Genomic DNA, 24,243 nt, shown 5'->3' on the forward strand with positions numbered 1-24,243 from the left:
TTTAGGGGTGGGAATAGGCCAGGCCGTAGGGCCAGGCCGACCTATAGGGGCCTACGGCCTGGCCTACATAAAGCCTGACCTATTTAATAAAAGGGCCAGGCTCATGCTTTTTTAAAAGCCTATTAATTTAAATAGGTCAGGCTTAGGCTTATTATTAAGACTTATAAGCCTAATAGGCCGGCCTATTTAGAGTGACTACTTTGTAAAATACGCCTAAGTTAGAGTGACTTAATAGGACTTTACTCTAAAATTAGTGACTAAACTGGAAATATTTGACTAAACTATAGGGTCTAGAAGATAATTAAGCTTAAATCTAATATATAAACCTAAAACTAAACAAAACCCCTTTCCCCGTTTCTTTCTCTCTTCAATCTCTCCCCCTCCAATCATCTCTCACGAGCGGGTCCCCCCACCATTACTTCATTCATTTTTTTATTATATATTCCTTACAAACAAATAGAAATATCAACAAAATGGAGCATGGACAGTATGGATGCCTGGGCGGCAACAGGATTTGATGGTGTGCTAGTGTAGACGTCGGGAATATCAAGGTATGGTGCTGACCTTGGGTACTGTGTAAACATGTATGTGGGACAAAAATTAGTGTTTAAAATACTTATATTATTTTTTGGGTACCAATATATATGTGTCCAACAAAATTAATGTTAGATTAAAAATTAAACCAAATTATATATTAAGGATTTGTTTAACCGATTATAGAAGGCGTGTTATTTTTTTAGTAAAAATAATTATCAAATGAATATTAAATGTTTATTGTGAAACAAGCTTTTAAACAGGCCAGGCCGAGCCAAAATAAAAGCCTTTGATAGGCTACAGGCCAGGCTCATGCCTACAAAATTCATCGTAGGTCAGGCTTAGGCCTATTAAAGCATGGTCTGGCCTATTCCCACCCCTAACTGCATCTATCATGATATGTTCAATATCAGTCTTTATCGTGCAACTAGTTACGAAGCATGTTTAACCGTATCAAAATATACAACAATATATGTTGAGATAGTAATGATCTTAAGTTTGAGGATCATGCATATAGTCATCACCATGAGCAATGTTGTGACCATATATAATAATCCAAGACATATGCTGATATCGGGTCAATCCAATATATTGTTCTCTAACGACATGTTCTTGTATTGATTCTGACATCTCTATGCCTGTCGGAATTGTCTTTCGGGTGGGCTCGAAATTGGGCTTCGACTTAGGGAAATGGTTTGGAGCCGCCACCAATCATTTATTTTAAAAAAAATGGGTTGATTGGATACCTTATTTTTTTACCTGATCTGCGTCTTACCAAAGATGTGTCGAATTCGGGAGTCGGTTATAGTCAAGGAAGGGTTAGCACCCTTGAACTGCCCTTTCGGTACTACGTAATTTCCAGTTTTCTTTAATTAAGAAAATTGAATGTTTGAATTGAAAGGTAAAACTGTGATCCAAATTACTTACCTCTGAATGGTTTGAAAAGTGTACCCTTTAAAAGTCGAGAGTGTGTTAGAGAAAAAAGGTAAAGAAAACAAATAAGAAAATATAATAATATAAAAAAATGAAGTAAATAAAACGAGATAAAGAAAATAAAAAAATAGTGTAAAGATAAAAAGTAAATAAAATAAAAATAAATAAATATAAAGAAATTAAAAAATAAAGATAAAGACAAAAAATAAATAAATATGAATAAATAAAATGAAGATAAAGAAAATAAAAATAAAATAAAGAGAAGAAAAATAAATAAAATAAATAAATATGATAAGGAAAAATAATAGTAAAGAAATAATATATATATAATAATAATATTTAAAAAATAAAAAAATATATACACATCAAAATATTAATAAAAAAATAAAATATATATATATAATAAATATTAAAAAAACTACCACCATCACTTCACCGAAAATGGGGGGAAATTTTGATCAAAGACAAAAAAAGGGAGCCCCCTAGGAGATAAACATGTAAAAAATAAATAGATAAATAGTAAAAAAAGAATGAAAAAAACTAAAAAATATAGATATATATATATAGAACGATACTTTTTAAAAAAATAATAATTATGATAAAAAAATAAATATATTTAAAAATATATATGAAAAAAATATAATAATAATTAATAAAAGGGGTTAAATTAGAAGAAACTCAAAATTAAGGGGCCAATTTAAAAAGAATTCGGGTGAAAATTAAATTAAAGGTAAAAATAAAATCCTTAAAAATTGAGGGGACAAAACTGCAATTTCCCCCTTTTTGGTTAAAACACGGGGATCTTATAGATCCACGAGTCGGGTCGCGGGTCGATATAAAGGCCAACCTTTAGCCTAAAATATTTCATTTCTTCATTTTTTAAAATGAAGCCCCTCCCCTATTCTTCATTTTCTCTCAGTGACATGAATACCACTGTAGATTTCCATATTCCAGCAACCCCGCCGCCTTGCGTGACTGGCGGTGGAATTTTTTTTTTTTTTATTTTCGAACACCTTTCCTTCTCCATTGCTTAAAAATAAAAATGATTTTGGTTTTTTTCTTTTGGGTTTTTTTGAAACACAAACACGAAGAAAAAAGAAATTACATGTAAGCCTTGAAATCGAAATGAAAAGGTGAGATTTTTACCCTCTTTTACTTCTTCGAAACGTTGCAAGTGCTTTGGAGTTGCCTTTGTATTTTTTTGAGCGATTTCGTGAGTAATCGTATGCATTTCGTATGAAATTTCAGTGTGTACAATGGGGTATTGATTACATCATTTTATAGTTAAAAAATTACTATTTTTAGTTACATAGAATCTTAATGAGGATTTTGTTGGTGTGTTGGTGGTTGTTGAACCGAGGGAAATGGCAGGTGGAAGATGCGGCACGAAGAAGTCTTCAGGGTGAGGTGCGATTGGAAGCAAAATGGGTTAGGGTTTTGAAACCCTAACCTATCCTGGTTCGGGCCGATTCGGTTCGCGTGAGCTGCTCCAGTGGATGCGGGTCAGGCTCATTATTTCTGGGTACTGATGGGCTCGTTGGGTTTAGGGTTGTTTTACACTGGGTCCTATAATATGTAATAAAACCCAAATATATATATATATATATATTATAATATAGTTTGTAATAAAAAATATATTATATAACATAATATCAATGGACGAAATTCAGTGTCTTCAGCTACCCCTCTTTGCTCATTACCGTGTAACGAAAATAGAGCAAAGATTCAAAGACACAAATTTTCACCATATCTTTGCTCATATCGAAATTTTTCTCATTATAGTGTAACGAAAATAGAGTTGAAATCCGATGTTAAGACTGGTTTGTAAGTTTGAACTGAAATATGAAATGACTCCCTCGTCGTGAGGTTGAGTTGAATTGGAAACTTCTTAGCACGATATCCTTATCGTGAAGTTGAAATCGAACTCAAAGCTTTTGGCATGTGGCCTCTGAACCGTCTTCTAGCTCAAGATACTTCATCGTGAAGCTGAAACTTGACCTGAAGACTTCAGTGTTACTGTGTCACAGATGACTCATTCGTCGTGAAGTTGGGTTAATCTTTAGGGTACAATATCCTTCGTAGTGAAGTTGAAATCGTAGATGGCTCATTGTCATGAAATTGAGCTTTGAATTGGATATCCTTCGTCATGAAGTTGAAATCCAATCTTATGTAAGTTGCGTTGTTTCGAGTCCAATATCCTTCGTTGTGAAGTTGAAATTACTCTGAATGAATCTGGAAAGCCCCTTCGTTATGATGTTGAGCTTTGAATTGGAGATCCTTCTTTGTGAAGTTGAATCCAATCTAAGGATGGATGTTGCTGGTGGACACGGTATCCTTCGTCGTGAAGTTGAAATCACAGATGGCCCTTTCGTTGTGAAGTTAAGCCTTGAATTGGATATCATTCATCATGAAATTGAAATCCAATATTGAGTTGCTTGTGGGCACGATATCCTTTATCGTGAAGTTGAAATCGTGGGTGGCTCATTCGTTGTGAAGTTGAGCCTTGGATTGGATATACTTCGTCGTGAAATTGAAATCCAATCTTTTTGTTTCGTCAAACTAGCTGTTGGATATCATTCGTTGTGAAGTTGAAATCCAATCCTTTATTTCACCATTTTGGTTTTGAGTTGGATATCCTTGGTCGTGAAGTTGAAATCCAATCTCGATTAAATTGTGTCACTTCGAGTCCAATATCCTTCGCCGTGAAGTTGAAATTGATTCTAGCTAGAATCTGCAAAGTTATTCATTTATCTGATGCTATGGATGCAATGCTCTTAGGTGTGCCTAAAAATTATATGCGAAATATGTTGTTTTGGGGCTCTAGAGAGAAATCTCGATCTCTGATTTCCTGTCTTGTTGATTCTTGATTCTTGGTTCTAGAATCTTGAAGTTCGGATTTCCGATCTTGAATTCTTCAAAGGTTTAAATCTGATGTGCAGATTTCATTTTTTATCCTTAATTTGGAAATTGTTTCTCAACCATCTCAAGTATGTGCATGAGCCTTGATCGGCTTCTGGGTACCTGTACTTTTCAATGAATCTTTGTATAGTAATGTGCGATTATCTTTCATAGAAGTAAATAAATCATTAGATTTAAGTTCAATCCAAGATGCTTAAAGGAATTGACTTAGAGAAAAGATTGTCTTTATTCATAAGGGAAAAGAATAAACAATACATGAAATTTTTGGAAAATGAATACATAATAAAGTGTGAATTAATGTCTTAGATCTCGATAATGCGAGCGCCTCTGAACTGATAAGTCGTTAGGTGACTTTGAACGCAGCCTTTGTCAAGGGATCTTCAAAAAAACGACAACGTTCAGGAGAGTGCAACCTTTCTCCGACTCATTAAGTTTGTAGAAGATTTATTCAGAGATATGTCCACTGTCTAGATTTCTTGAATCAATATCCAAATCGCCCTTTCGAGTTTTCAACTTGGGCCCATCATTGGTTTCAAGATGCCCTTTCTGGGTTTTCATCTTGAACCCACCTTATTTTTTCTTTTTCTTTTCTCTTTTCTCTTTTTCTTTTGTTTTTTTTCTCTTTTTTCAATTTAGGGCGTCCTTTCGGGTTTTCACCCTAAATGTTTTTTCTTTTTCTTCTTCAACTTTGGATGCCCTCTTGGGTTTTATCCTAAGCGAAGTATTTCTTGACTGTATCCGAATTGACGGGATTTGGCAGTTCCGGTCCGTCCATTTCAGCCAGGACAAGGGCTCATTCGGAAAAGGTTTTTTTCATGACATAAGGTCCTTCCTAATTTGGCATCCATTTTCCTCTGAAATCTTTTTAATGGGCTAAATTCTCTTTAACACCAGATCTTTTTCACAGAATATTCTCAGGCGCACCTTGTCATGTACTAAAATCATCCGTTTCTGATAGACTTGACCATGATGAATGGCTTTCAGTCTCTTTTCATCTATCATGTTCAGTTGATCATATCGAGATTGCACCCATTCTATATCATCCAATTTGACTTCTGTCAAGACCCGGAGTGACGAAATTTCTACTTCAATGGGCAGCACTACTTTATTCCACAAGCTAGTGAAAATGGAGTTGCCCCAGTCGAGGTTCGTACCGAGGTTCGGTAAGCGAATAAAGCCAAAGGTAATTTCTCATGCCAATCCTTGTAGGTCTTGGTCGTTTTCTCCACTATCTTCTTGATGTTTTTTTTGCCGCTTCTACTGCTTCATTTATCTTTGGTCTGTAAGCAGTAGAGTTGTGATGCTTTATGTTGAATTGCTCACAAACAGCATCCATCATTTTGTTGTTCAGGTTTGTAGCATTTTCAGTGATAATTCTTTCAGGTAAACCATACCGACATATGATCTCTTTCTTTAAAAACTTAAAAATAGTAGACAGAGTGATACTGGTATATGACATAGCCTCTACCCATTTTGTGAAATAATCAATTTCCACAAGGATGAACCGGTGACCATTTAAAGCCTACGGATGGATTTTCCCGATAACTTTCATGCCCCACATAGAAAAAGGCCATGGTGATGTCATGGCATGAAGTGGATGAGGTGGAACATTTATTTTGTCTCCGTAAATTTGACATTTATGACATCTTCTTTCATAATTGATGCAATTACTTTCCAGTGTGGACCAAAAATATTCGCATCTCATTATTTGTCTTGACAACATATGTCCATTTGCATGAGTTCCACAAACTCTATCATGTACTTCTTCCACTATCATCTTTGCCTCTTCTGCATCGACACACCTTAACAGGACTTGATCATGGCTTTTTTTGTACAAGACCTCCCCGTCAAGGACATATCCAGCTGCCATCATTCTAATGGTTCTTTTATCAGTTTCGGTGGCTTCCTCTGGATAACTTTTATTTTTAATGTATTGCAGAATGCCATGGTACCAAGGCTAGTGTCTTTCACTTCCTTGATTTGGTAACAATGAGTCGGGTACTCATACGACTGTATGTTAATTGACATCATTTTAGACTCCCCGCCAGTATTGAATGTGGTTGCCAAGGTAGCTAAAGCATCAACCATTTGATTTTCTTCTCTAGGCACGTAGTGGAAGGTGACTTCATCGACTTCTTCGAGCAGATCTAGTATTAGCTTTCAGTATTACACCAACTTTGCATCCTTGGTTTCTCATTCTCCATGGAGCTAATAGATTACTAGGGTTGAATCTTCGTTTACTCGCAAGATCTTTATATTTTGCCCCAGTGCAGCTCAAAATCCCAAAACACAAGCTTCATATTCTGTCATGTTGTTGGTGTAATCGAAATTCAATCTGCTAGTGAATTGGTAATGATTCCCTTTTGGGGAGATCAATATAGACCCGATGCCATGTCCTAATGCATTTGATGCACCATTGAAATGTATTCTCCAAGAATCGTCGGTAGAAGTACTCGCTTCTTCTAAGGATATGACCATCAAATCTTCATCTGGGAAGTCAAAGTTCAGCGGCTCATAATTTTCATCTGTTCTGCTTGCCAAGAAAAATGATATGGAACTTCATTTTATTGTTTTCTGGCTCACATACTCGATGTCAAATTCGGACAATAGCATTTGCCATCGGGCAAACCTTCCAGAGAGAGCAGGTACACCCATCATGTACTTTAGTGGATCTAACTTGGAAATCACCAAGTGGTGTGATACATCATGTATTGTCTGATTCTCTTTGTAGCCTAGACTAAAGCACAACAAACCTTTTCGATGGGAGGATATCTGACCTCGCAATCGATGAACTTTTTGCTCAAGTAGTATATGACTCTTTCCTTCCTTCCGAACTCGTCATGTTGACCCAAGACGCATCCTATCGAATTCTCGAATATGGATAGATACAAGAATAGAGGCTTTCCTAAGATGGGGGACATCAGAATAGGAGTGCGATATAAATACTCCTTTACTTTTTTGAATGCAATTTGACAGTTCTCATCCCATGCTCCGAAGTTGTTTTTTCGGAGAAGACAGAAGATTGGGTCACATTTATCGGTTAACTGAGATACATGCTATGTAGTTTAATCTGAGATTCTGGATAGCTTTAACTTTATCAGGATCAACCTCAATGCATTTTCTGCTGACTACGAAGCCTAACAGCTTCTTAGATGTTACCCCGAAGGTGCATTTGATAGGGTTTAGTCTTAGCTGAAACTTTCTTATCTCTGGAAGAGCTTTCTCAGATTCTCAACATGTTGATTCTTGGTTTGTGCCTTGACTATCATGTCTTCGTCATAAACCTCAATTTCTTTGTGCATCATATCATAGAACAGGGTCACCATAGCTCTCTGATATCTGGCCCCGTCATTCTTCAATCCGAAGGGCATCACTTTGTAGCAGAAAGTTCCCCACATTGTGACAAACGTGGTCTTTTCCATGTCTTAAAGATGCATATTGATATGATTATATCCCGAGAATCATCCATGATGAAAATAAAGCGTTCCCAACTGTATTGTCCATCAGAGTGTCTATGTGTGGCAGAGGAAAGTTGTCTTTGGGACTTGCCTTGTTAAGGTCCCAATAATCGACACATATGCAAGCATTCCCATCTTTCTTCGGAACCGACACTATGTTAACCACCCATTCCGGATACATGGCCACTTGGAGGAAATTGGTATCTAATTGCTTCTTGACTTCTTCTTTGATTTTAAGAAGCATCTCAGGTCACATTCTTCTCAGCTTTTGCTGCTCCTGTTTGCATTATGGTTTGATAGACAATTTGTGGACTACCATATCTGTGTCTAACCCCGGCACGTCTTGATATGACCATGCGAACACATCTCTATATTCCTAAAGTAAGACTATCAAGTTTTGTCTTGCTTCAACCGAAAGAGTTGTGCCAATCTTAATCTCATTTCTGTCTTCTTCAGTGCCCAGATTTAAGATTTCGATCTTCTCCTCATGTGGCAATATTTTTTTTATTCTCTTTCTACCATTCTAAACAATTTGGTAGGTAAGTTGCATTCCTCTTCATTGTCGTATTCATCAAATTTCTCGAGACAAATGGCCGATTCAAAATCTATCTCTGGATCAGGATCATCAATGCATGCATTATGTTATCTGGGGACCTGAAGGAAAAGAGAAATATGTATGCGTGATAGGAAAACATCCCACATAGAGCAACCAAAAATTAAGTTTGAAAGATATTAGAATAGATTACTGAAATGAAGAAAATAGAAAATGAATTCAAAAGAAATGAAATAAGAAAACTTGTTTGCCATGGAATGAGAAAAAATGCATCTTTTATTGAATTTAAACAAGAATGTTCATTCACCCTTACAAAAGATCACATATTGCTCCGGGTATAGACAAACAAAGATAGTTAGAATATTACTCTGAAAGACTCTTGTAAACGACAAGTAGTTCTTCCACCAACCAGTGGCTAGGCGCAAACTTAGGTGGCAGAGGGTAGATTCTGGATCTATCCGTATCTTCATCATTTCCTGTGGTCACGGCATTGATGCTCAATCTTCCAAAGCCGCTTCTAAAGCTGATGAGGTAGTCTCTAACACATAACCACCTGACTTAAACGTATTATAAAGAGGCATGAATATCACGGGCTCCCATTGAAACTCACTTCAAATTAACCTGGCTAGTATTCTTTCCCGATTTTTTGGATTTCCTTCCCCTTTTTGTGATGACTGGGATGAAAACCAAGCCCAAACTGATCTAATTTTGAGATAAAATGACTGGATTAATCATTCATTGTAGATGCTTCCCAAACCCTCTTCCAGTCTTGGTACCTCTTCTAAAAGTCTGCCTAATCTCTATTCTGGTACACTTGGAAAGATGAGGTTTAGGAATCCTTCTTCATTCTGCCATAAATGTGACATTCACAAATCCAAAGAGCAGAATGAACACTCTAGCTCTTCCTCATCGACCTGAATGTATGGGGCATCCGTAGTCACACTTGCCACGATATCTTTTTCAACATTTATGATCACAAAGGCTCCATCAATAACAAAATTTAACTTTTTGATGCAGTGTGGATGGTACTGCACATGCTTGATGAATCCATGGCCTTCCCAAAAGATAGTTGTAAGAAGACATGATATCCATCACTAAGAACTCAACGTTGTAGATGGTTGGTTCGATTGTTAACGACACCTCAATCTTGCCAATTACCTCTCTCTTGGTCCAATCAAATGCTCAGACCACGTTATGACAGGTTCTCATATGAGAGGTATCCATTGACAGCCTCTTCAATGTGACTAAAGGCATCACGTTCAGGGCTGAGCCGTTATCGATTAAAACACTTAGTAAGGCATACCCCTTACAGTAGGTAGTAATGTGTAATGCCTTTGTTCGGCCTCTCCCTCCGTATGAAATCTCATAATATGAGAATGAGATGAGATTATCAGCTTGAATATTATTTACCAGTCGATCCATCTTGATGACTGGTATGTTTTGGGGCACGAACGTCTTATTTAGGACTTTCAACAGTGCTTCTCGGTGTACCTCCGTGTTCAATAGTAGTAACAGCATTGAGGTGCGCGTCGGCAAGCTGTGAATCTATTCTACAATGCTATACTCGTTGTGTTTCAAGAATTTGAGAAACTCTTTAGCTTCATCCTCCTTTATGGGTTCGTTGATAGCTAGCACATTTTCGTTAAAGGGCTCAAGTGGTCTCTACCCCACTTTACTGTCACATTATTTTGAAGTACTCACCTGGCATTCGTACTTCCATGACACTTGTCGATTGTCCTTGTATTGAAAAGGATGGGGTGCTATGATCACCACCTTGGATTGTGTTGTTGTTGCTGCTTTCATTTTAGGGGTAATTATTAAAGGACTACCCCTACGAATCTTTTTTTTGATGACTCTCTAGTAGCGCAAACATCTTCTTCTGGAGAATCTTGTATTTCTTCATAAAATTCTAGCTCATTTTTGTCCATCATGTGATGGACTAATGCTTTGAATTCTGGGCAATCCTGCACCTCATGCCCATCCTCAACGTGGTAACAGCAATGATTATTGTTTCCATTCCTTATTGTCTCTCCTAATGGTGTGAGAAGCCTTGCTTTCACCATTTGGCTCCATATCCAAGCCAAAAGAAATTTTACTTTCGAAACACTCGATTTGACTCTCTTACCCTTCTCAGTAATGACTGCGTTAATTCTAGTCTTCTGGTGATTAGGCAAGGGATTCTATGCGATGTTCAGGTTCAAGAGTTGAAATAAATCAAATTCTTGTTTCATTTCCATTGTACAAACCTCTTGAATAAGAGACAATTTTCAATCGAGTGCCCTTACACACCATCTGGTACTCGCAGTAAGCGCTCTCGTCATACCATCTGGGATAAGGGGGCTTAAATGGCTCCATAGGGTAAGGGGACACCACATGAGTGTCAAAAAGCTGTTGGTACAATTCTTTGTATGCCATGGAAATGAGATCAAATTTCTCCCTTTCTCTTTGCTTCCTCAGTTTTTGAGCTTGAGATCGTAACACCTTTGTTAGCGTTGTAGGTGTTGACATTGTTGATCTCTCAATCTTTGTTCTTCATATGAGGCTTATTACTTGACTCCCTTCCCTCAATTTTTCCTTGTTTTATGGCCAACTCGATCATTTCTCCGGTCATAACCAAGTCTAAAAAACTTCCCAATGTGATTACCACCAAGTGCCCGAAGTAAGGTGCCTTTAGGGTCTATACAAAAAGCTTCCTAGTTTTCTTTTCATCCAAGGGTAGATGAACTTGCACAGCCAAATCCCTCCATCGGTGTGCGTATTGTCGGAAACTCTCATTGTGCTTCTTCTCCAGGCCTTTCACCATAACCCAGTCATGTCTCATATCATTAATATGCTTGTATTGTTCTAAGAAAGACTTGGTTAAGTCTTTCCACGTCTTGATATAAGATCGATTCAGCTGATTGTACCATCAGACAGCTGAATCAGACATTCTATCATGGAAACAGTGGATCAGGAGTTGATCATTTCCCACATACCCTGTCATTTTTCGATATAACATCGTGATGTGGGCTGAGTGACAACTATTCATGTCAAATTTCTCAAATTCAGGGACTCTAAATTTTGGTGAAAGCACCAGATCCGGGACCAGGCTAAGCTCCATTGCATTCACTCCGTAGTAGTCGTGGTCCCCTTTGACCATCTTCATCTGGTCTTCCAGCATCTTAATATTCTCTTCCATCTTATTCGATTTATCCTCCTCATCAAAGTCCGGGATATTGTAGTCATCTGGATGATTGTCAGGGTTGGTTGCAGAACTTTGTATCTTTGTAATAGAGGAGGCTTTCCCTTTGGCTGAGATAAGTCTCTTGCAATCCGGGTAATATTCCAGGTAAAACAACCACTTGTGAGATTGGCGGTATAGTTACCCCTTCAGATGAACCTGCCCCTGGTGCACTGGCCTATTGTAAACCAGAAAACTTGGCCCCAGTTTGATCGACCAAGGACTCATAGCATTTCGTGATGGAATCCAGGGTATTCTGACTGTTCTGGGCTATCTTATCATCAAGCTCTTTCTGTAATTTCGCCATATTCTCCTCTATTTTTTCTATTTTGGCCTCTATTTGTCTCTTCTTTGTTCGAGTATTTTTGCATATGATGTGTGTCTAATTCTTGCGGAGGTAAACTCAGGGTTTGCTCTTTATTCTCATTTGAGACATGTTCTGTTAGTTAATGAATGTAAGAACATGGAAAATATAAAAATAAACATGAAATATAAAATGCAAAGAATGATGCATGATGTTTGTAATTCAAAGGCATTGATCCAGAAAAATATATATTATTATAAACAATCCTTGTTTAAACAAAAATGTTTTATCTTTTAAGAGACATAAAAACAATCTAAAGGTACATCCGGACTAAATCGTCTAGACCCCGAACAACTTTTAGTAGGTTGACAAGTCTTCTTCCTTCATCTGTCACTGGTTGGATGCCTTGTCGAACTACTCTAGTTTCCCTTGCTAAGCCATGCAAATGATGAGCTGCCTTCTGTACTTGTTCCAGGAAGTCACAGATAACTGCATCTCTAGCCTTCACCCTTTGTTGAGCTTCCTCCCAATAGAAATGCCATTGTAAACCTCCGTCAAATGGCACTATCTAAAGCTCGCTTGCTTGCTTCTTGAATCCATCTACAATAGCTTCTAACTCAGCTATTGTTTGTCGTCTCGTTCTTTTTTGTTTCTGAAGAGATTTCTCCAGATCAACTACCTGGAATCTCAAATGCTTGTTCTGATTCTAGTTGTCTATCAAGATCACCCTCTCTCGAGGCCTGATCACCGCTCTACTATCATCTAGCTATGGAGGACACCAAGGAAGATTGGTGGGTAGACGGTGGGAAAGCACTGCAATTGCTTGCTCACGCCTTAGGTAAAGCTCTTCTCTCCTCTTTTTCCTTCCCTCTTTTTTTTTGCGGTTACGACTGAATATTTATAAGGAAAAATCTCCTAGGGCTTTGCATGCTTTTGGGATTTTCTTAATTAGCCGTTATTAATCTCCCAAGTTTAAAAAGGAAAGGAGGCTAGCGACTGTCAGAACAATAAAGGCTTGCTTGCACGTGAAGTAGGTCATCCAGCTGGCATGTGACATAGGCAGTTTTGCCACACCTGCTTCAGACTTCTTCAGATAAATCTTGCCTCGGCAAGATTAATCTGTTCTTTACGTTCTCTTTTGTTCCGTTGACCTTTGCAACTTTTTATTGTCACGACTGAAATGTTATTCCTCTATAGAATTCCTGCACAAACACAACTAAAACAACCTTTCTCCTCAGCAGCATTAGTCAAGCCAAATAAATCTTGCCTAAGCAAAACTTATCCATCACAGGTTAATATAACCTATATACAGCTAAATGCAACTAAAAATGTAGTTCATACTTTGTTTAGACGAGCAATAACTTAAGTGAAAAGACTGGAAATTGAGTCTTTTTACAGAGTTATCACATACGAGCAAATATCCCTGATCCCCAATGTTTAATGGGCACCGATTCTAAGGGAGATAAGGTGGAAATTGTCTATATATATGGAAGTAGACGCTAGTGATGGTGGCGATTCTAGTTTGAAGACGGAGTATTCTCTATTCAGACTTGGGATGCGTTAAAGAATGAGTTTAAGATTTTCCGTTCTCCCTGATAATGTAGACTATGTCACTTGCAAGAAGTGGAGAAATTGTCTAATACAGGGACCATACGGGAACATGGGAGAGAGTTCTCAACCTTGGTTCTAGATATCAAGGACATGTCTGAAAAGGATAAATGGTTTCATTTCCTTAGAGGGCTTAAGTTGTGGGCGAGGCTTAAATTACATACCTAAAGGATACGAGATCTGAAAGTAGCGATAGTTCTTGCTAAGTGCCTTAATGATTATAATGATCCTTATGAAAAGCGTAAGGTGCCTTCTACAAGTGGAGCGAATACCCAATAAAGAGGTCCAAATAGGTTGGCAAGAGGAGAGAAGATAATGGGTTGGGGAGCGAATAAGAGTTTCCTTGGAAGAGACCCCACCCGAAATAGAGTCCCGATTGGGTTTTGGATCGAGCAAGGGAGGGAGTAGACTCTCATTAAGGCGTTTCCTTTGTAGTTGGCCTTGTCGAATTGGAGAGTGTCCACCACGAAGTGCTTTTAATGTCGTGGTGGAATCAACAAGGGATGGTGCATAATGAATGCTCCAATTAAAGACAGTCGAGCTAAGCCAGTTATAATGGGTTCCAGGTGATTCTTATTTGCCTTACAATTCCAGCTAAGTAGTTTGCGGAAGGAGCCATAGAGAGGATTGATATTTGTGGACAGTATGTGTTCCTCATTTCTTTTGATGATTCACATTGTGGACTTTAACGTTACAAGTAGGCAAGGAAATAGAGTTCTTTTCGAGCGCTTCCGTATGGGAGTATGAAGGGTGATCTGATCTTACCCTAAGCACTCTAATGTGTGAAGCAGGAATGGTGAAATAATTTGATCTGTATGGAGATGTTCATTAGATGTTCGCACAGGGCGTTTAGTATTGATTGTTCAAGGGATGTTGGTTTTAAATATCTGCGCATCGATTCTTATTCCTTGTGGCAATATGAAGCCTAATTTCTTTATCTTGTGTATGATGCTTATTCTTTTTAGAAACATTGGTGCTCATTGGATTTTGAGGAAATCATTGAATTGTCAAAGGCTTGATGGTGGCCACACCAAATGGATCACTATAGATGTTGAAATTGGCTATTCATGTTGGCATACCATTTATGTGGCTGATACGCTAAGTTTGGGGCTAAAGGTCCAAAGAGGTAATTATGTCAATAAAATATTATCTGACATTTTATTGATTGTAGGGAAAATTTTAGGAAGCGTGATGGCATTCCTAGTGATTTTTTCTAGGCGTCAATTTGTGTTATGTTCATGGGGTAACAACCGTGTATGATATCGCAACGATTCTTCTATGTCCTGGGAAAAAAGTATTACCAACTATCCAGTTTACGAAAAGAGGGAATAATGAAGAGCCTTTATGCTTAGTCTTACCAGTTTCCAAGGAGGCTGCCATTTCTGGTAAGGTGCTTGCGGGTGTTTAAGAAATGTTAAAGGACTATGAGGATGTAATGCCAGATAATTTACCGAAAGAGTTATCACCTAAAAGGTAGGTGGACCATGAGATTGAGTTAATCATGGAAGAAATGCCTCATGGGAAGTTCCCTTTCTCGGATGAGCCCTACAAGAACTGGCTAAGTTGGAAAAGTAGTGGGATGGATTGCTTCAAACCATATTCTTTCGACCCTCGAAGTCGTCTTTCGGGAGTCAATGTTGTCCAAAAGAAACATGATGGGAGTTTGAGATTGCGCGTGGATTATAGGGCATTAATAAAGTGAATATCAGGATTAAATAACCCATTCTTCTAGTTGCTGACTTATTTGACCAGCGGAATAGTGCCAAGTATTCCACAAATTTGATCTCAGGACAGGATACCATCAGGTGATGATGGCCCGAGGGGATGAACTGAAACTGACTTGTGCGACTCGGTGTTCCGTGGCTGCCTTGACAAGTTCGTATTCATCTAATTGGATGATATTATGTGTTTATCACTTTCATGGAAAAGCATCAGGAGCATATATGGTTGTTTGAGAATAATGCGTAGATTGAGACATGCATGGGTGCATTGAGTGTACAATTCACGGGAATGAGGCACAAAGATGTTCATGAAGAGGTCGTCATGAGTTCGAGTAGAGGAGAAGGAGGGACTATCAGATGTTCAGTTATCTAGTAAATGTTGTTCATGATGAGTTCATCATGAGAATGTGTGGGGAAGAGGTTCGAAAATAATTGTTTGGACTAGGTAAATCACTTGGTAAACCTAAGGTACTTGGGTATATTGTATGAGGTATGTAGATTTATGTTACATTTATATTAGCAAATGTTCTTGAAATGGTGTATTGGAAGTCCTATTATGATTGTTAGGCTAACAAATGTGTTTGTTAGTGGTGGTGTGGTGTTTTAGTGTTTGAGCAGGTATATCGTTACTATTAAGCAGGGCTCGAACAAGAATAAAAGTGGGTGAGCCATTATCCTCTGTCGAGGAAGTGGGTGAGCCTGTAACCTTTGTCGAGAATGTTGCAAGTGAGCAATCGTGAGTCAGGTGGACAAAGTTCAGGCATAGCGTTTACAAAGGATCGAGGGAACTTGAGTTGGGATATGTCTAACATAATTGAATGCCCATATGTTTTGAGCTAATATGATACCTTGGGATTGATTACCTGGATCATTTCATATGTGAAATATTGTTTGAGATACCACAAAGTGATAGGTATGTGAGTGGTAACATACCAAGTGATATGTCATATGGTTTGGAATATGTGATGGTGTTCAACATGTTAGACGTAACCACGATGGTTCCTCAAGGTTATATCCTTAGAGAGAACAAGCTCAATGGTAATGAGAGAAAATGGAGGTAGGTGGGTTTACTCTACCCAAAGCTTTGAGTTTGGTGTCCCGTGGAACGAATCCTGATCTTAGTTCTTGAGGGCAAGAGATGGACCTCATGAGAAGGGTCAACTCTATGCAACAAGTTAACTAAGATATGGTTTTAGTGTTGATGAGGACATCGACCAAATGAGTGGGGGAGAATGTCGTGGACATCTCATTTCCATGAGATTACCCCGACCGTAAACGATGGGCCCCTCTGATGGTGGGCCTAGTAGTTACGACTGTGAGACAAGGAAAAGCTTGAAGAATGAAGATAGAGGGCCTGTCAAGGTAATGGCCTCAGTTCAAACATTCTAACGTGTACTGGTGTCATGGCTGGTAAGTTTATTTAGTTCTTTAGGGAGAAGTGATCTGGTGTTGGGTCTCCACCATCCCCCTCACCCTGAGCTAGCATGTGGAGCTACCATGGTGTAAGCAACCTTCTCCTAGGTTCATGAGGAACCTAGGTGTGCGGGCATCGGGACCAAGTGGATGGTACGGTGTCTCTCTGGATGATACCTAGGGATGGTTTGGGGTTGGTGGGCCCCATATCACGCTCTTGGTTGAGGAGAGGGGTTGTCATCTAGCATTCACTATGCCCGCCGGGATCTCCCTTCCAAGAGTACTTGTGGCTTTGGAATTATATTGTGGCGAGAGACTAATGAGTGGCTTGTTTGTTCGGACAGGATACTGTGGGATCGACCAATGAACTGAGGGGTGATTCTTAGCCAATGCGACTTGGCTTCATGATGAGATAATTCGAGGCATGGATCTATGTTGGGAAAGGCTGACTTGTCTGAATGCGTTACACTGATTTGTCTGTGGTATTGTACAATTCAAGGAACTTTGCAACTTTTCTGATGCAATTGTCAATCTCTTTTGTTCTATGTTCTGGAAATAATTTTTTAACAAGAGCTACTGCTTGCATGGCAGATGATGTGCACTCTACGTAAGACATTGCATATACCTTACCTGCAGAGACGGAGGTACATAGGAGATTGGGGACCACTGCACCCCCAAAATTTTTTATTATTAAAGAATATTATAACAATGATTTATTTAGTCTTTTAAAATTTGATTTATTTTGATTTTGTCCCCCAATTTTATTGTAAATTATACTTTGTCTTTGATCTTAAACTAAAATCCTAGTTCCGTTCCTATTAACCTTTAAATATAGACGCAAATGGACAGTATCAAACATATGCTCTTTTTGCATTTTCTTTCCAACCATTTCTGGTGTCATCATTGAAAGAAGAATGCAACACTGCCCAAAAATTAACACATTGTTAAGTAATGATTTTTGTTTCATAATCAAAATGTCTATGTTTAATTAACGAAACAAAACTAATTTGAAAGCTTCTGCAGTACAATCAGAGACTTGTCATCCATGATATCGATCAGAAAATGTCCATGATCCTTTTGAAATGTGTCTAAACATTCTTTTAAAGTCTCCTAGAGGATTTTCCCTAACCTTCAAATTTCAAGCAAGCCATCAATATGCGGTGAAAATCTAAATAGTTAAGAATCTCTATATAATGGTTTACACTTGTATGATTTACGATTTAAGAAACCTGTGAGTTTTTGAGGAATTCTTGCCTTTTCATTAAAGTAGGTCCAATTTCATCAGATAAATTGCTAGCAAGAAAACCTTGTAGAAAGAAACTAGCATCCCAAACTTTACTTCCAAAGGTCTGAAAGGTGAAATATTGAAAATATACATACTAGTTAGCTGAGAGAATAATGGACAATTTTAATAAAAAATTAATTTAATTTTAGTGTTATATAATCAACAAACCCGCATCTTCATTGCATCTTCTGCAACCCACAAATAGTCAACAATCTTAGCAAGATGCTTTTTCAAATAGATTCCATTTGGATCTTCTACCCAACAAGCAAGCATACATAAACTCTGCCCCAATTTATCATTCAATTTTACATAATAATCAAGTCTTAAGTAATTAAATAATTAGAAATCATTATATAAAATATTAACAAATATTATCCAAAACCTTTTCCACACATCCAGTGGTAATATAATGACTACTTTCATCTTCATAATGAATGTGATCCATTGTTAATTTAAGAACTTTTTCTCTCAACTCATCGAAGGGTAACGATTGAGGAGAGGCTCTGCAAATTTGTAGAGACTATGCCAAAGCAATATTTGAAGGAATGTACGAGGATAGTAAAGATATTCCTGCATGCAACATTATAAACGCTTTTTCATTCACACTTTCTCTAATTAACAAGATATATATATATAATGGTCATCAATTTACCTTTGCACATAAATGTCACTTTTTACTCCAATCAATTTTATTATAATGCTCAATGTGTAGTTCTTCTCTTAACTGTGAAATGAGAGGTGTGATTGGATCCCACGAATTTTCTTCCATATAGATAAGACATTGGCATGTAAACTAATCGACAATAACACATTATCTTTGCTGCATTGCAACAACATTGTTTGGTAAGTAACAAGAAAGCTGCAACAAATTGCATAGCCACACCAGTACACGAAACAACCTGCATCTGATCATAAACACATAATCATTGCAAACCTGGGTGAACGGTAAAATAAGAAGGGAGCAGCCAAAACTCTGGGGGCATTGGATTGCAACCAGACCATTCATAAATACCCATTATCTACATTGAATAAATATATTATGAAACCATGTTTTAATGAGTAGAGATTAAGTTTGATAGTAAATAAAAGAGATTGCATACAACAAGCCAAGTCTTTCCCCAAGAAGTAATGGACGTGATACCCCCTCGATCCATAATCCATTTTCGGCCTCTTGCGAGGCCTCCATGAGGTTCCACTCCAGTAAACGCATACAAACGTAATTGAGGGTTGTGCCGAACATTGAACTTTGACACCCTACGAATAATCCCAACCTCCATCCTTGTTATACATGATTTAAGACAAGATCTTATTACGAAATGGAGAAACATTCAATATTACTTTGGAATATGAAACTGTCCAATTTCATTACTTGTTGAAAATAAATGTAACGGAGAACATTTTTGCAATGCTCTACAGTGAATATAGTATTGAGATGACCTGTGATGTACAAACCCATTACATGCATTGCAAAAATATTAGTCAGTTTCATGCTGAGGAAACTAGAAGAAATATATGAACAAAAAATAAGGAACTAGAACATATACCAAAGGAGGCATAAAATACATAATGCTCAGAAGGCCAATGGCCATGTTGTGATTGCAGAGCTGAAACTAGGCGCACAGTTCTCTTCAGTGTTGCTGTTGTAGTTTCATGTCACTTTCTCGCCATCCTCTATGTTTGGTTGGGGAATGGTTTGCTTCATCTTTTTCTCCCTTATAAGCTGCATCCATTAAACATGACTAGTGATAAACATATTAATCATTTTGACTAAATAAACTATCTAAGATCAAATTCAAATTCATTAATTTTTCATTTTGTTTATGGAAATAAATGGGTTGTATCAGTCATTGGTAGTTCAGTTCTTCTTGTTTAGATTGAGAGCAGTCCATGCAAGACGACCATTCATAGATGATTAAATATATCAATTTAATTTTATATATATTTCCATAATATACGAATTTAATGAATAAATTTTAAAAATTATATATTAATTTCATTATAATTATATTTTAATTTCATTATAATTATAATATGTTCACATAATATACAAATCTAATCAATAAATTTTGTATAACATGGGTTAGGACAGAGCTTTGTTTTGGAAGTTTTTCTTCTTTTTTTTCTTCGTTTTCACATCATTTAAGGGCTTGTACTTAAAGATTAATTTTTGGGATTATATTTATCACACCATAAACTGTTTTATTTAGTGCTGGATGATGCTTGGATGATACTTTATTTGATTGTTAATGAATGACGAAGTTTGATTATGCCAAGTGTTGTTTTGTTCATTGTTTTAAACTTTTGCCTTGACACTGTAAGAGCTTTTGAGAGATTGCCTGGTGCCACGAAAAAACATTCCTAGTCTCTATAAGAGATTTTGAGAGATTGCCATTTTTCTAGGAGTTTATACCTAACATCTAGATAGTTAGGTTTGATCTACGTGAACAAAGAAACTAATTCGGAATGGTGAGGCTCTAATCTGCCTTAGAGATAATGAGAGGGTTTCATTCGACTAAAAAGGATGAATGCTTGAGTAAGATAGGCTAAAAGCTACAATTTACGCTGAGGGGTATTGCCACAACAACAGTTTGACAAACCAAGGGTTGTAGTTCACGCTGAGTAGTATTGTCATAGCAAAAGTTCTAGGAACACTCTAGTAAATCCTGTCGAAGCAACATAGTCATAGCATACTAAATCATCCTAGACATAGAATAATTTCTCGCTATAGCAAAGCAAACCCAAGACATCCGTTAGAAGTCTGATAGTGTGTGGTTTTTCAGAATATATTAAACTGAACATATTTATTTTCCTTGACAACTTTTATTAGTTTATCTTTGCATATCTTTATTACCTCAACCAAACTTATATGCTCACTTGACTATATAATTTTTCTTGTCTGGACAACACTTTTCCATCTGTTCGTATCATTTGTTACTGCTTGTTTTTCTTTTTAGACAAGAATCTTAGGACTAATTAGTGAGACTTAGTTCTAGATGTAGCAAACATAAAAAATTCCCACCAATCCTTGTGGAGACGATAACTCACTCACTATTATATTACTTGCATCGATTGTGTATACCTGTATAAATTTACGTGCCACAACACACACATTTACACGCAATCAAGTTTTTGGTGTTGTTGCCAGGGATTGGCAACTAGAGGAATTTTGATAATTTTTTGCATAACAACTTTTAGTTTCTTGTCATTTTTTAGTTGATATTTTAGTTGATTACTTTTACGTGTTTGTCTTTTCTTATTTTTTTGTAGGTTTGTGTCGTTGCATGACCAAAAGATCTACTAATGAACCATTAGTCCCATTCGAACATGAGATCGAGTGATTGTTTAGAAAAGGCAACATGCTCAGCCTAATAGAGGTAATATGAATCGTCTGAAGTTTCAGGCTGATAACCCTGTGGAAGATCAGGCATATCCTAATGTTATAGCAAATAATATTCCCCGAAATGCTCCAAGACCACGAGCGATACGAGATCACTTAAATCCTATTCTTAATGATCTCAACTATAGAATCGTGGCACCGAAAATACAGGTAGCCCATTTTGAACTCAAACCAGTGATGTCCAACATGCTTAATTCTATCGGCCAGTTTGGAGGCTTGCTAATGAAGATGCTAGATAGCATGTACGAGCTTTCCTTGAAGTGTGTGACTCGTTTAGGTAACAAGGAGTGTACGAGGATGTGCTGAAGCAAAATTATTCCCTTACTCTTTTCGTAACCGAGCGAGAGCTTGGCTGAATGGAGTCACATCCAATTCAACGGAATAATGGGTTGATTTATGCAAAAGTTTTATGCTTTGATATAACCCGCTCAATATGAACACCCATTTTTGCAATGGCATTGCAAGTTTTCACCAAGGTGATGATGAATCTATATGAGTGTTGGGACAGATATAAAAGTTTTATTTGCAAGTGCACTAACCACTTATTCCACGACTGGACTCAAGTCGTCATGTTTTATAATGGAATCAACGCACCCACTCACATGATGTTGGATGCCTCGGCGAATGGCACTCTGCTTGACAAATCACCCGAGGAAGCCTTTGATATCCTTGATCGGATAGCCAACAACGACTATCAATTTCCGTGTACAAGGCTTGGAACAGACAGGAAAGTGTCCGGGGACATATGAACTTGACGGTAAGGATTCATTTTCTGCCCAACTTTCTACTATAACAAATATGTTAAAAATTTACAGCGTTATAGCGAGGTGAAAGAAGTCAATGCATCTAGTGAAACATGCATTCTTTCCTGTGGCAATCGTCATGAGAGTGAATGCCCAAAAAACCAAGAGTCTATCAATTTCATGGGAAATTTCAATAGAAGAAGCAACAACCTCTACTCTAATACACACAATCCTGGATGGCGACAACATCCAAATTTTTCTTGGGGTAATCAAGGGAACAACAACAACCACACAAGCAATTTTAATAGGCCATAACAAAATGCCTCTAAACAATCAAGTTTACAGTGTCAACAGATACCTTGGTAAAATAATTATAAGGGTTTCATATTTTCCTCAAATTCTGACTCCCTTGAAGCTTCACTGCAAGACTTTATGGCCTTGACAAAAGATTTCATGGCCTCAACAAAGACCTTGATACCTGAACACTCATCGACAATACTTTTCCATCTGTTCATATCATTTGTTAGTGTTTGCTTTTATTTTTAGACAATAATCTTATGATTAATTAGTGACACTTATTTCTAGCCATAGCAAACATAAAAAATTCCAACTAATCCCTGTGGATACGATAACTCACTCACTATCATATTACTTGTATCGATTGTGTTTACATGCACCGATTGTGTATACTTGCACCGATTTGCATGCCACAACACACATTTACATGCGATCAAGGTTTTGGCTCAAGAATCAAGGTACTTTTTACATAGTACAAAGACATAGTTCATCATTGAGAGCGTTGGAGAACCAAGTGGGCCAAATTGCCATGACACTACATTCTGGCCCGTATGGAAGCCTCCGTAGTGACACTGAGGTTACTAAGCCTCATGGACAGGAGCAATACAAGGTGATTACACTTATGAGTGGTACCAAAATTAATATTGATGACAAGTTTGAGAAAAAATAAATAAAGTTTTCACCAAGGCAATACACATGAATAACCAGAAGGTCAAGTTGAACATGCTAAACAAGATTATTTGCTTGAGGAGAAGGAAAATGGACAAGGGGTCAACAAGTCAATCCAATGATGACGAAAATTTATTGCCAAGGCAAAAGTTTTAACTTCACATGTTGCAGATGAAGTTAGACCTCCACTGCCTTTCCCTCAGCGGTTGAAGAAGCATAATGACGAGATCCAGTTTAGAAAGTTTATTAATGTCATCGACCAGTTGTATATTAATATTCCACTGCTTGAAGCCATTGATCAGATGTCTTCATACGCCAAATTCTTGAAGAACATTGTCACGAAAAAGATAAAGGTGGAAAGAATAGAAACGGTTGCCACGACGATAGAATATTGTTCAGAAATAAGTAAACTTCCGCCAAACCAAAAAGATCACATCAGTTTTGTTACACCATGTTCCATCGGTGATAACTATGTTGGGAGAGCCCTTTGTGACTTGGGGTCAAGCGTAAACCTGATGCCCAAGTCCATATTTTTAAAGCTTCGAATGGGTAATACTCAACCAACCACCGTGATTTTGCAACTGGCTGACAGATCACTTATTTGTCCGAGGGCAGAATTGAAGATGTAATCGTTAAAGTGGAAAAGTTTGTCTTTCCATCAGATTTCCTTATTCTGGACTGTGAGGCCGATGAAAATGCACCTATTATTCTTGGGCATCTATTCTTAGATACAGGACGCATCCTAATAGACTGTGAGAAGGGAGAGTTCACAATGCAAGTGACTGATCAAAGTGCCACTATCAATGTTTTCAACACTCTTAAATATGTTAATGGTTTTGAAGAATGCCATTGCATTAGAGACATGGAGTCAAATAAAGAAGATGGAATAAAAATTTTGGACATGACATATTTTTACATCTGGACAAGTATGATACTCTATGCCAAGATAATATTTCTCAAATAAAGAAGTGTAAAACTTTTCTCCACAGAGATATTTTATAGTCAGAGGGACACAATAATTTTGGCCCAGGTAAATTTTTTCAGATAGAGATATATAAAAAAATTTGCCTAGGCAAAATTTTTTCGATTGAGGCAAATGGAATATTTGCTGAAGATAAAAAAATGCGGAGTCTGATGATTATTCATTGGAGGAGGAACAATCTAGCTTACTTCAAGCTAGACCAGGTAT

The 24,243-nt window shown here is 37.4% G+C and overlaps 1 pseudogene; it reads right to left on the bottom strand.

Moving 5' to 3' along the window:
• LOC120178761 overlaps window positions 1-19,674 on the bottom strand; it is a 39,464-nt pseudogene extending 19,790 nt beyond the window's left edge.
• Between the last annotated feature and the right edge of the window lie 4,569 nt (window positions 19,675-24,243).

Source organism: Hibiscus syriacus, unplaced genomic scaffold (genome assembly GCF_006381635.1).
Source record: "Hibiscus syriacus cultivar Baekdansim isolate YM2019G1 unplaced genomic scaffold, ASM638163v2 tig00112380_pilon, whole genome shotgun sequence".
Lineage (NCBI taxonomy): Eukaryota > Viridiplantae > Streptophyta > Magnoliopsida > Malvales > Malvaceae > Hibiscus > Hibiscus syriacus.